Source organism: Pagrus major, chromosome 21 (genome assembly GCF_040436345.1).
Source record: "Pagrus major chromosome 21, Pma_NU_1.0".
NCBI lineage: Eukaryota > Metazoa > Chordata > Actinopteri > Spariformes > Sparidae > Pagrus > Pagrus major.
Window position 1 is genome coordinate 33,448,857 of NC_133235.1, and position 12,841 is coordinate 33,461,697.

Here is a 12,841-nt window from a genome sequence, read left to right on the forward strand (position 1 = left end):
TTTTTCATGGCAAACATGGTCTCACCGGTCCTTTAATTCATTTATGGTGAACACTCACTCATGTCAATTTTGAGCGTTTCAGAGCGATAGAAGCCTCTTTTTGCACTGTGCAGTAACTAAAGTTGTATTTCACTATAAAAAGGTTTTTCACTGAGGTTTCCTAGCCTGAACTGGTTGAATTTGGATCTTCTTGATGGCAAACAAGGCTTTTCCTGCACTTTCATTCATTAAAGGTGAAAACTGGCTTATGTCAATTTTGAGCGTTTCAGAGCGATTGGAGCACGTTTTGGCACTCTGCAGTAGAGTAAGCTGTATTTCACTGAAAAAGGGATTTTCAAGCAAGTTTACTAGCCTGAACTGGTTGAATTTGGATCTTCTTGATGGCAAACAAGGTTTTTCCTGCACTTTCATTCATTAAAGGTGCAAACTGGCTTATGTCAATTTTGAGCGTTTCAGAGCGATAGAAGCGTCTTTATGCACTGTGCAGTAGAGAAAGCTGAATTTTACTGAAAAAAGGATTTTCAAACAAGTTTCCTAGCCTGGACTTGCTGAATTTGGATCTATTTCATGGCAAACATGGTCTCACCTGTCTTTTAATTCATTTATGGTGAACACTCACTCATGTCAATTTTGAGCGTTTCAGAGCGATAGAAGCCTCTTTTTGCACTGTGCAGTAACTAAAGTTGTATTTCACTATAAAAAGGTTTTTCACTGAGGTTTCCTAGCCTGAACTGGTTGAATTTGGATCTTCTTGATGGCAAACAAGGCTTTTCCTGCACTTTCATTCATTAAAGGTGAAAACTGGCTTATGTCAATTTTGAGCGTTTCAGAGCGATTGGAGCACGTTTTGGCACTCTGCAGTAGAGTAAGCTGTATTTCACTGAAAAAGGGATTTTCAAGCAAGTTTACTAGCCTGAACTGGTTGAATTTGGATCTTCTTGATGGCAAACAAGGTTTTTCCTGCACTTTCATTCATTAAAGGTGTAAACTGGCTTATGTCAATTTTGAGCGTTTCAGAGCGATAGAAGCGTCTTTTTGCACTGTGCAGTAGAGAAAGCTGAATTTTACTGAAAAAAGGATTTTCAAACAAGTTTCCTAGCCTGGACTTGCTGAATTTGGATCTATTTCATGGCAAACATGGTCTCACCTGTCTTTTAATTCATTTATGGTGAACACTCACTCATGTCAATTTTGAGCGTTTCAGAGGGATAGAAGCCTCTTTTTGCACTGTGCAGTAACTAAAGTTGTATTTCACTATAAAAAGGTTTTTCACTGAGGTTTCCTAGCCTGAACTGGTTGAATTTGGATCTTCTTGATGGCAAACAAGGTTTTTCCTGTACTTTCATTCATTAGAGGTGAAAACTGGCTTATGTCAATTTTGAGCGTTTCAGAGCGATAGGAGCAAGTTTTGGCACTCTGCAGTAGAGTAAGCTGTATTTCACTGAAAAAGGGATTTTCAAGCAAGTTTACTAGCCTGAACTGGTTGAATTTGGATCTTCTTGATGGCAAACAAGGTTTTTCCTGCACTTTCATTCATTAAAGGTGCAAACTGGCTTATGTCAATTTTGAGCGTTTCAGAGCGATAGAAGCGTCTTTTTGCACTGTGCAGTAGAGAAAGCTGAATTTTACTGAAAAAAGGATTTTCAAACAAGTTTCCTAGCCTGGACTTGCTGAATTTGGATCTATTTCATGGCAAACATGGTCTCACCTGTCTTTTAATTCATTTATGGTGAACACTCACTCATGTCAATTTTGAGCGTTTCAGAGCGATAGAAGCCTCTTTTTGCACTGTGCAGTAACTAAAGTTGTATTTCACTATAAAAAGGTTTTTCACTGAGGTTTCCTAGCCTGAACTGGTTGAATTTGGATCTTCTTGATGGCAAACAAGGTTTTTCCTGCACTTTCATTCATTAAAGGTGCAAACTGGCTTATGTCAATTTTGAGCGTTTGAGAGCGATAGAAGCGTCTTTTTGCACTGTGCAGTAGAGAAAGCTGAAAATTACTGAAAAAGGGATTTTCAAGCAAGTTTCCTAGCCTGAACTGGTTGAATTTGGATCTTCTTGATGGCAAACAAGGTTTTTCCTGCACTTTCATTCATTAAAGGGGCAAACTGGCTTATGTCAATTTTGAGCGTTTCAGAGCGATAGAAGCGTCCTTTTGCACTGTGCAGTAGAGAAAGCTGAATTTTACTGAAAAAAGGATTTTCAAACAAGTTTCCTAGCCTGGACTTGCTGAATTTGGATCTATTTCATGGCAAACATGGTCTCACCTGTCTTTTAATTCATTTATGGTGAACACTCACTCATGTCAATTTTGAGCGTTTCAGAGCGATAGAAGCCTCTTTTTGCACTGTGCAGTAACTAAAGTTGTATTTCACTATAAAAAGGTTTTTCACTGAGGTTTCCTAGCCTGAACTGGTTGAATTTGGATCTTCTTGATGGCAAACAAGGTTTTTCCTGTACTTTCATTCATTAGAGGTGAAAACTGGCTTATGTCAATTTTGAGCGTTTCAGAGCGATAGGAGCAAGTTTTGGCACTCTGCAGTAGAGTAAGCTGTATTTCACTGAAAAAGGGATTTTCAAGCAAGTTTCCTAGCCTGAACTGGTTGAATTTGGATCTTCTTGATGGCAAACAAGGTTTTTCCTGCACTTTCATTCATTAAAGGTGCAAACTGGCTTATGTCAATTTTGAGCGTTTCAGAGCGATAGAAGCGTCTTTTTGCACTGTGCAGTAGAGAAAGCTGAATTTTACTGAAAAAGGGATTTTCAAGCAAGTTTCCTAGCCTGAACTGGTTGAATTTGGATCTTCTTGATGGCAAACAAGGCTTTTCCTGCACTTTCATTCATTAAAGGTGAAAACTGGCTTATGTCAATTTTGAGCGTTTCAGAGCGATTGGAGCACGTTTTGGCACTCTGCAGTAGAGTAAGCTGTATTTCACTGAAAAAGGGATTTTCAAGCAAGTTTACTAGCCTGAACTGGTTGAATTTGGATCTTCTTGATGGCAAACAAGGTTTTTCCTGCACTTTCATTCATTAAAGGTGCAAACTGGCTTATGTCAATTTTGAGCGTTTCAGAGCGATAGAAGCGTCTTTTTGCACTGTGCAGTAGAGAAAGCTGAATTTTACTGAAAAAAGGATTTTCAAACAAGTTTCCTAGCCTGGACTTGCTGAATTTGGATCTATTTCATGGCAAACATGGTCTCACCTGTCTTTTAATTCATTTATGGTGAACACTCACTCATGTCAATTTTGAGCGTTTCAGAGCGATTGAAGCCTCTTTTTGCACTGTGCAGTAACTAAAGTTGTATTTCACTATAAAAAGGTTTTTCACTGAGGTTTCCTAGCCTGAACTGGTTGAATTTGGATCTTCTTGATGGCAAACAAGGTTTTTCCTGCACCTTCATTCATTAAAGGTGCAAACTGGCTTATGTCAATTTTGAGCGTTTCAGAGCGATAGAAGCGTCTTTATGCACTGTGCAGTAGAGAAAGCTGAATTTTACTGAAAAAAGGATTTTCAAACAAGTTTCCTAGCCTGGACTTGTTGAATTTGGATCTATTTCATGGCAAACATGGTCTCACCTGTCTTTTAATTCATTTATGGTGAACACTCACTCATGTCAATTTTGAGCGTTTCAGAGCGATAGAAGCCTCTTTTTGCACTGTGCAGTAACTAAAGTTGTATTTCACTATAAAAAGGTTTTTCACTGAGGTTTCCTAGCCTGAACTGGTTGAATTTGGATCTTCTTGATGGCAAACAAGGCTTTTCCTGCACTTTCATTCATTAAAGGTGAAAACTGGCTTATGTCAATTTTGAGCGTTTCAGAGCGATTGGAGCACGTTTTGGCACTCTGCAGTAGAGTAAGCTGTATTTCACTGAAAAAGGGATTTTCAAGCAAGTTTACTAGCCTGAACTGGTTGAATTTGGATCTTCTTGATGGCAAACAAGGTTTTTCCTGCACTTTCATTCATTAAAGGTGCAAACTGGCTTATGTCAATTTTGAGCGTTTCAGAGCGATAGAAGCGTCTTTTTGCACTGTGCAGTAGAGAAAGCTGAATTTTACTGAAAAAAGGATTTTCAAACAAGTTTCCTAGCCTGGACTTGCTGAATTTGGATCTATTTCATGGCAAACATGGTCTCACCTGTCTTTTAATTCATTTATGGTGAACACTCACTCATGTCAATTTTGAGCGTTTCAGAGCGATAGAAGCCTCTTTTTGCACTGTGCAGTAACTAAAGTTGTATTTCACTATAAAAAGGTTTTTCACTGAGGTTTCCTAGCCTGAACTGGTTGAATTTGGATCTTCTTGATGGCAAACAAGGTTTTTCCTGCACTTTCATTCATTAAAGGTGCAAACTGGCTTATGTCAATTTTGAGCGTTTGAGAGCGATAGAAGCGTCTTTTTGCACTGTGCAGTAGAGAAAGCTGAAAATTACTGAAAAAGGGATTTTCAAGCAAGTTTCCTAGCCTGAACTGGTTGAATTTGGATCTTCTTGATGGCAAACAAGGTTTTTCCTGCACTTTCATTCATTAAAGGGGCAAACTGGCTTATGTCAATTTTGAGCGTTTCAGAGCGATAGAAGCGTCCTTTTGCACTGTGCAGTAGAGAAAGCTGAATTTTACTGAAAAAAGGATTTTCAAACAAGTTTCCTAGCCTGGACTTGCTGAATTTGGATCTATTTCATGGCAAACATGGTCTCACCTGTCTTTTAATTCATTTATGGTGAACACTCACTCATGTCAATTTTGAGCGTTTCAGAGCGATAGAAGCCTCTTTTTGCACTGTGCAGTAACTAAAGTTGTATTTCACTATAAAAAGGTTTTTCACTGAGGTTTCCTAGCCTGAACTGGTTGAATTTGGATCTTCTTGATGGCAAACAAGGTTTTTCCTGTACTTTCATTCATTAGAGGTGAAAACTGGCTTATGTCAATTTTGAGCGTTTCAGAGCGATAGGAGCAAGTTTTGGCACTCTGCAGTAGAGTAAGCTGTATTTCACTGAAAAAGGGATTTTCAAGCAAGTTTCCTAGCCTGAACTGGTTGAATTTGGATCTTCTTGATGGCAAACAAGGTTTTTCCTGCACTTTCATTCATTAAAGGTGCAAACTGGCTTATGTCAATTTTGAGCGTTTCAGAGCGATAGAAGCGTCTTTTTGCACTGTGCAGTAGAGAAAGCTGAATTTTACTGAAAAAGGGATTTTCAAGCAAGTTTCCTAGCCTGAACTGGTTGAATTTGGATCTTCTTGATGGCAAACAAGGCTTTTCCTGCACTTTCATTCATTAAAGGTGAAAACTGGCTTATGTCAATTTTGAGCGTTTCAGAGCGATTGGAGCACGTTTTGGCACTCTGCAGTAGAGTAAGCTGTATTTCACTGAAAAAGGGATTTTCAAGCAAGTTTACTAGCCTGAACTGGTTGAATTTGGATCTTCTTGATGGCAAACAAGGTTTTTCCTGCACTTTCATTCATTAAAGGTGCAAACTGGCTTATGTCAATTTTGAGCGTTTCAGAGCGATAGAAGCGTCTTTTTGCACTGTGCAGTAGAGAAAGCTGAATTTTACTGAAAAAAGGATTTTCAAACAAGTTTCCTAGCCTGGACTTGCTGAATTTGGATCTATTTCATGGCAAACATGGTCTCACCTGTCTTTTAATTCATTTATGGTGAACACTCACTCATGTCAATTTTGAGCGTTTCAGAGCGATTGAAGCCTCTTTTTGCACTGTGCAGTAACTAAAGTTGTATTTCACTATAAAAAGGTTTTTCACTGAGGTTTCCTAGCCTGAACTGGTTGAATTTGGATCTTCTTGATGGCAAACAAGGTTTTTCCTGCACCTTCATTCATTAAAGGTGCAAACTGGCTTATGTCAATTTTGAGCGTTTCAGAGCGATAGAAGCGTCTTTATGCACTGTGCAGTAGAGAAAGCTGAATTTTACTGAAAAAAGGATTTTCAAACAAGTTTCCTAGCCTGGACTTGTTGAATTTGGATCTATTTCATGGCAAACATGGTCTCACCTGTCTTTTAATTCATTTATGGTGAACACTCACTCATGTCAATTTTGAGCGTTTCAGAGCGATAGAAGCCTCTTTTTGCACTGTGCAGTAACTAAAGTTGTATTTCACTATAAAAAGGTTTTTCACTGAGGTTTCCTAGCCTGAACTGGTTGAATTTGGATCTTCTTGATGGCAAACAAGGCTTTTCCTGCACTTTCATTCATTAAAGGTGAAAACTGGCTTATGTCAATTTTGAGCGTTTCAGAGCGATTGGAGCACGTTTTGGCACTCTGCAGTAGAGTAAGCTGTATTTCACTGAAAAAGGGATTTTCAAGCAAGTTTACTAGCCTGAACTGGTTGAATTTGGATCTTCTTGATGGCAAACAAGGTTTTTCCTGCACTTTCATTCATTAAAGGTGCAAACTGGCTTATGTCAATTTTGAGCGTTTCAGAGCGATAGAAGCGTCTTTTTGCACTGTGCAGTAGAGAAAGCTGAATTTTACTGAAAAAAGGATTTTCAAACAAGTTTCCTAGCCTGGACTTGCTGAATTTGGATCTATTTCATGGCAAACATGGTCTCACCTGTCTTTTAATTCATTTATGGTGAACACTCACTCATGTCAATTTTGAGCGTTTCAGAGCGATAGAAGCCTCTTTTTGCACTGTGCAGTAGAGAAAGCTGAATTTTACTGAAAAAGGGATTTTCAAGCAAGTTTCCTAGCCTGAACTGGTTGAATTTGGATCTTCTTGATGGCAAACAAGGTTTTTCCTGCACTTTCATTCATTAAAGGGGCAAACTGGCTTATGTCAATTTTGAGCGTTTCAGAGCGATAGAAGCGTCCTTTTGCACTGTGCAGTAGAGAAAGCTGAATTTTACTGAAAAAAGGATTTTCAAACAAGTTTCCTAGCCTGGACTTGCTGAATTTGGATCTATTTCATGGCAAACATGGTCTCACCTGTCTTTTAATTCATTTATGGTGAACACTCACTCATGTCAATTTTGAGCGTTTCAGAGCGATAGAAGCCTCTTTTTGCACTGTGCAGTAACTAAAGTTGTATTTCACTATAAAAAGGTTTTTCACTGAGGTTTCCTAGCCTGAACTGGTTGAATTTGGATCTTCTTGATGGCAAACAAGGTTTTTCCTGTACTTTCATTCATTAGAGGTGAAAACTGGCTTATGTCAATTTTGAGCGTTTCAGAGCGATAGGAGCAAGTTTTGGCACTCTGCAGTAGAGTAAGCTGTATTTCACTGAAAAAGGGATTTTCAAGCAAGTTTCCTAGCCTGAACTGGTTGAATTTGGATCTTCTTGATGGCAAACAAGGTTTTTCCTGCACTTTCATTCATTAAAGGTGCAAACTGGCTTATGTCAATTTTGAGCGTTTCAGAGCGATAGAAGCGTCTTTTTGCACTGTGCAGTAGAGAAAGCTGAATTTTACTGAAAAAGGGATTTTCAAGCAAGTTTCCTAGCCTGAACTGGTTGAATTTGGATCTTCTTGATGGCAAACAAGGCTTTTCCTGTACTTTCATTCATTAAAGGTGAAAACTGGCTTATGTCAATTTTGAGCGTTTCAGAGCGATTGGAGCACGTTTTGGCACTCTGCAGTAGAGTAAGCTGTATTTCACTGAAAAAGGGATTTTTAAGCAAGTTTACTAGCCTGAACTGGTTGAATTTGGATCTTCTTGATGGCAAACAAGGTTTTTCCTGCACTTTCATTCATTAAAGGTGCAAACTGGCTTATGTCAATTTTGAGCGTTTCAGAGCGATAGAAGCGTCTTTTTGCACTGTGCAGTAGAGAAAGCTGAATTTTACTGAAAAAAGGATTTTCAAACAAGTTTCCTAGCCTGGACTTGCTGAATTTGGATCTATTTCATGGCAAACATGGTCTCACCTGTCTTTTAATTCATTTATGGTGAACACTCACTCATGTCAATTTTGAGCGTTTCAGAGCGATAGAAGCCTCTTTTTGCACTGTGCAGTAACTAAAGTTGTATTTCACTATAAAAAGGTTTTTCACTGAGGTTTCCTAGCCTGAACTGGTTGAATTTGGATCTTCTTGATGGCAAACAAGGCTTTTCCTGCACTTTCATTCATTAAAGGTGAAAACTGGCTTATGTCAATTTTGAGCGTTTCAGAGCGATAGAAGCGTCTTTTTGCACTGTGCAGTAGAGAAAGCTGAATTTTACTGAAAAAAGGATTTTCAAACAAGTTTCCTAGCCTGGACTTGCTGAATTTGGATCTATTTCATGGCAAACATGGTCTCACCTGTCTTTTAATTCATTTATGGTGAACACTCACTCATGTCAATTTTGAGCGTTTCAGAGCGATAGGAGCAAGTTTTGGCACTCTGCAGTAGAGTAAGCTGTATTTCACTGAAAAAGGGATTTTCAAGCAAGTTTACTAGCCTGAACTGGTTGAATTTGGATCTTCTTGATGGCAAACAAGGTTTTTCCTGCACTTTCATTCATTAAAGGTGCAAACTGGCTTATGTCAATTTTGAGCGTTTCAGAGCGATAGAAGCGTCTTTTTGCACTGTGCAGTAGAGAAAGCTGAAAATTACTGAAAAAGGGATTTTCAAGCAAGTTTCCTAGCCTGAACTGGTTGAATTTGGATCTTCTTGATGGCAAACAAGGTTTTTCCTGCACTTTCATTCATTAAAGGTGCAAACTGGCTTATGTCAATTTTGAGCGTTTCAGAGCGATAGAAGCGTCTTTTTGCACTGTGCAGTAGAGAAAGCTGAATTTTACTGAAAAAAGGATTTTCAAACAAGTTTCCTAGCCTGGACTTGCTGAATTTGGATCTATTTCATGGCAAACATGGTCTCACCTGTCTTTTAATTCATTTATGGTGAACACTCACTCATGTCAATTTTGAGCGTTTCAGAGCGATAGAAGCCTCTTTTTGCACTGTGCAGTAACTAAAGTTGTATTTCACTATAAAAAGGTTTTTCACTGAGGTTTCCTAGCCTGAACTGGTTGAATTTGGATCTTCTTGATGGCAAACAAGGTTTTTCCTGTACTTTCATTCATTAGAGGTGAAAACTGGCTTATGTCAATTTTGAGCGTTTCAGAGCGATAGGAGCAAGTTTTGGCACTCTGCAGTAGAGTAAGCTGTATTTCACTGAAAAAGGGATTTTCAAGCAAGTTTACTAGCCTGAACTGGTTGAATTTGGATCTTCTTGATGGCAAACAAGGTTTTTCCTGCACTTTCATTCATTAAAGGTGCAAACTGGCTTATGTCAATTTTGAGCGTTTCAGAGCGATAGAAGCGTCTTTTTGCACTGTGCAGTAGAGAAAGCTGAATTTTACTGAAAAAAGGATTTTCAAACAAGTTTCCTAGCCTGGACTTGCTGAATTTGGATCTATTTCATGGCAAACATGGTCTCACCTGTCTTTTAATTCATTTATGGTGAACACTCACTCATGTCAATTTTGAGCGTTTCAGAGCGATAGAAGCCTCTTTTTGCACTGTGCAGTAACTAAAGTTGTATTTCACTATAAAAAGGTTTTTCACTGAGGTTTCCTAGCCTGAACTGGTTGAATTTGGATCTTCTTGATGGCAAACAAGGTTTTTCCTGCACTTTCATTCATTAAAGGTGCAAACTGGCTTATGTCAATTTTGAGCGTTTCAGAGCGATAGAAGCGTCTTTTTGCACTGTGCAGTAGAGAAAGCTGAAAATTACTGAAAAAGGGATTTTCAAGCAAGTTTCCTAGCCTGAACTGGTTGAATTTGGATCTTCTTGATGGCAAACAAGGTTTTTCCTGCACTTTCATTCATTAAAGGGGCAAACTGGCTTATGTCAATTTTGAGCGTTTCAGAGCGATAGGAGCAAGTTTTGGCACTCTGCAGTAGAGTAAGCTGTATTTCACTGAAAAAGGGATTTTCAAGCAAGTTTCCTAGCCTGAACTGGTTGAATTTGGATCTTCTTGATGGCAAACAAGGTTTTTCCTGCACTTTCATTCATTAAAGGTGCAAACTGGCTTATGTCAATTTTGAGCGTTTCAGAGCGATAGAAGCGTCTTTTTGCACTGTGCAGTAGAGAAAGCTGAATTTTACTGAAAAAGGGATTTTCAAGCAAGTTTCCTAGCCTGGACTTGCTGAATTTGGATCTATTTCATGGCAAACATGGTCTCACCTGTCTTTTAATTCATTTATGGTGAACACTCACTCATGTCAATTTTGAGCGTTTCAGAGCGATAGAAGCCTCTTTTTGCACTGTGCAGTAACTAAAGTTGTATTTCACTATAAAAAGGTTTTTCACTGAGGTTTCCTAGCCTGAACTGGTTGAATTTGGATCTTCTTGATGGCAAACAAGGTTTTTCCTGCACTTTCATTCATTAAAGGTGCAAACTGGCTTATGTCAATTTTGAGCGTTTCAGAGCGATAGAAGCGTCTTTTTGCACTGTGCAGTAGAGAAAGCTGAATTTTACTGAAAAAAGGATTTTCAAACAAGTTTCCTAGCCTGGACTTGCTGAATTTGGATCTATTTCATGGCAAACATGGTCTCACCTGTCTTTTAATTCATTTATGGTGAACACTCACTCATGTCAATTTTGAGCGTTTCAGAGCGATAGAAGCCTCTTTTTGCACTGTGCAGTAACTAAAGTTGTATTTCACTATAAAAAGGTTTTTCACTGAGGTTTCCTAGCCTGAACTGGTTGAATTTGGATCTTCTTGATGGCAAACAAGGTTTTTCCTGCACTTTCATTCATTAAAGGTGCAAACTGGCTTATGTCAATTTTGAGCGTTTCAGAGCGATAGAAGCGTCTTTTTGCACTGTGCAGTAGAGAAAGCTGAAAATTACTGAAAAAGGGATTTTCAAGCAAGTTTCCTAGCCTGAACTGGTTGAATTTGGATCTTCTTGATGGCAAACAAGGTTTTTCCTGCACTTTCATTCATTAAAGGGGCAAACTGGCTTATGTCAATTTTGAGCGTTTCAGAGCGATAGAAGCGTCCTTTTGCACTGTGCAGTAGAGAAAGCTGAATTTTACTGAAAAAAGGATTTTCAAGCAAGTTTCCTAGCCTGGACTTGCTGAATTTGGATCTTTTTCATGGCAAACATGGTCTCACCGGTCCTTTAATTCATTTATGGTGAACACTCACTCATGTCAATTTTGAGCGTTTCAGAGCGATAGAAGCCTCTTTTTGCACTGTGCAGTAACTAAAGTTGTATTTCACTATAAAAAGGTTTTTCACTGAGGTTTCCTAGCCTGAACTGGTTGAATTTGGATCTTCTTGATGGCAAACAAGGCTTTTCCTGCACTTTCATTCATTAAAGGTGAAAACTGGCTTATGTCAATTTTGAGCGTTTCAGAGCGATTGGAGCACGTTTTGGCACTCTGCAGTAGAGTAAGCTGTATTTCACTGAAAAAGGGATTTTCAAGCAAGTTTACTAGCCTGAACTGGTTGAATTTGGATCTTCTTGATGGCAAACAAGGTTTTTCCTGCACTTTCATTCATTAAAGGTGCAAACTGGCTTATGTCAATTTTGAGCGTTTCAGAGCGATAGAAGCGTCTTTTTGCACTGTGCAGTAGAGAAAGCTGAATTTTACTGAAAAAAGGATTTTCAAACAAGTTTCCTAGCCTGGACTTGCTGAATTTGGATCTATTTCATGGCAAACATGGTCTCACCTGTCTTTTAATTCATTTATGGTGAACACTCACTCATGTCAATTTTGAGCGTTTCAGAGCGATAGAAGCCTCTTTTTGCACTGTGCAGTAACTAAAGTTGTATTTCACTATAAAAAGGTTTTTCACTGAGGTTTCCTAGCCTGAACTGGTTGAATTTGGATCTTCTTGATGGCAAACAAGGCTTTTCCTGCACTTTCATTCATTAAAGGTGAAAACTGGCTTATGTCAATTTTGAGCGTTTCAGAGCGATTGGAGCACGTTTTGGCACTCTGCAGTAGAGTAAGCTGTATTTCACTGAAAAAGGGATTTTCAAGCAAGTTTACTAGCCTGAACTGGTTGAATTTGGATCTTCTTGATGGCAAACAAGGTTTTTCCTGCACTTTCATTCATTAAAGGTGCAAACTGGCTTATGTCAATTTTGAGCGTTTCAGAGCGATAGAAGCGTCTTTTTGCACTGTGCAGTAGAGAAAGCTGAATTTTACTGAAAAAAGGATTTTCAAACAAGTTTCCTAGCCTGGACTTGCTGAATTTGGATCTGTTTCATGGCAAACATGGTCTCACCTGTCTTTTAATTCATTTATGGTGAACACTCACTCATGTCAATTTTGAGCGTTTCAGAGCGATAGAAGCCTCTTTTTGCACTGTGCAGTAGAGAAAGCTGAATTTTACTGAAAAAGGGATTTTCAAGCAAGTTTCCTAGCCTGAACTGGTTGAATTTGGATCTTCTTGATGGCAAACAAGGTTTTTCCTGCACTTTCATTCATTAAAGGTGTAAACTGGCTTATGTCAATTTTGAGCGTTTCAGAGCGATAGAAGCGTCTTTTTGCACTGTGCAGTAGAGAAAGCTGAATTTTACTGAAAAAAGGATTTTCAAACAAGTTTCCTAGCCTGGACTTGCTGAATTTGGATCTATTTCATGGCAAACATGGTCTCACCTGTCTTTTAATTCATTTATGGTGAACACTCACTCATGTCAATTTTGAGCGTTTCAGAGCGATAGAAGCCTCTTTTTGCACTGTGCAGTAACTAAAGTTGTATTTCACTATAAAAAGGTTTTTCACTGAGGTTTCCTAGCCTGAACTGGTTGAATTTGGATCTTCTTGATGGCAAACAAGGTTTTTCCTGTACTTTCATTCATTAGAGGTGAAAACTGGCTTATGTCAATTTTGAGCGTTTCAGAGCGATAGGAGCAAGTTTTGGCACTCTGCAGTAGAGTAAGCTG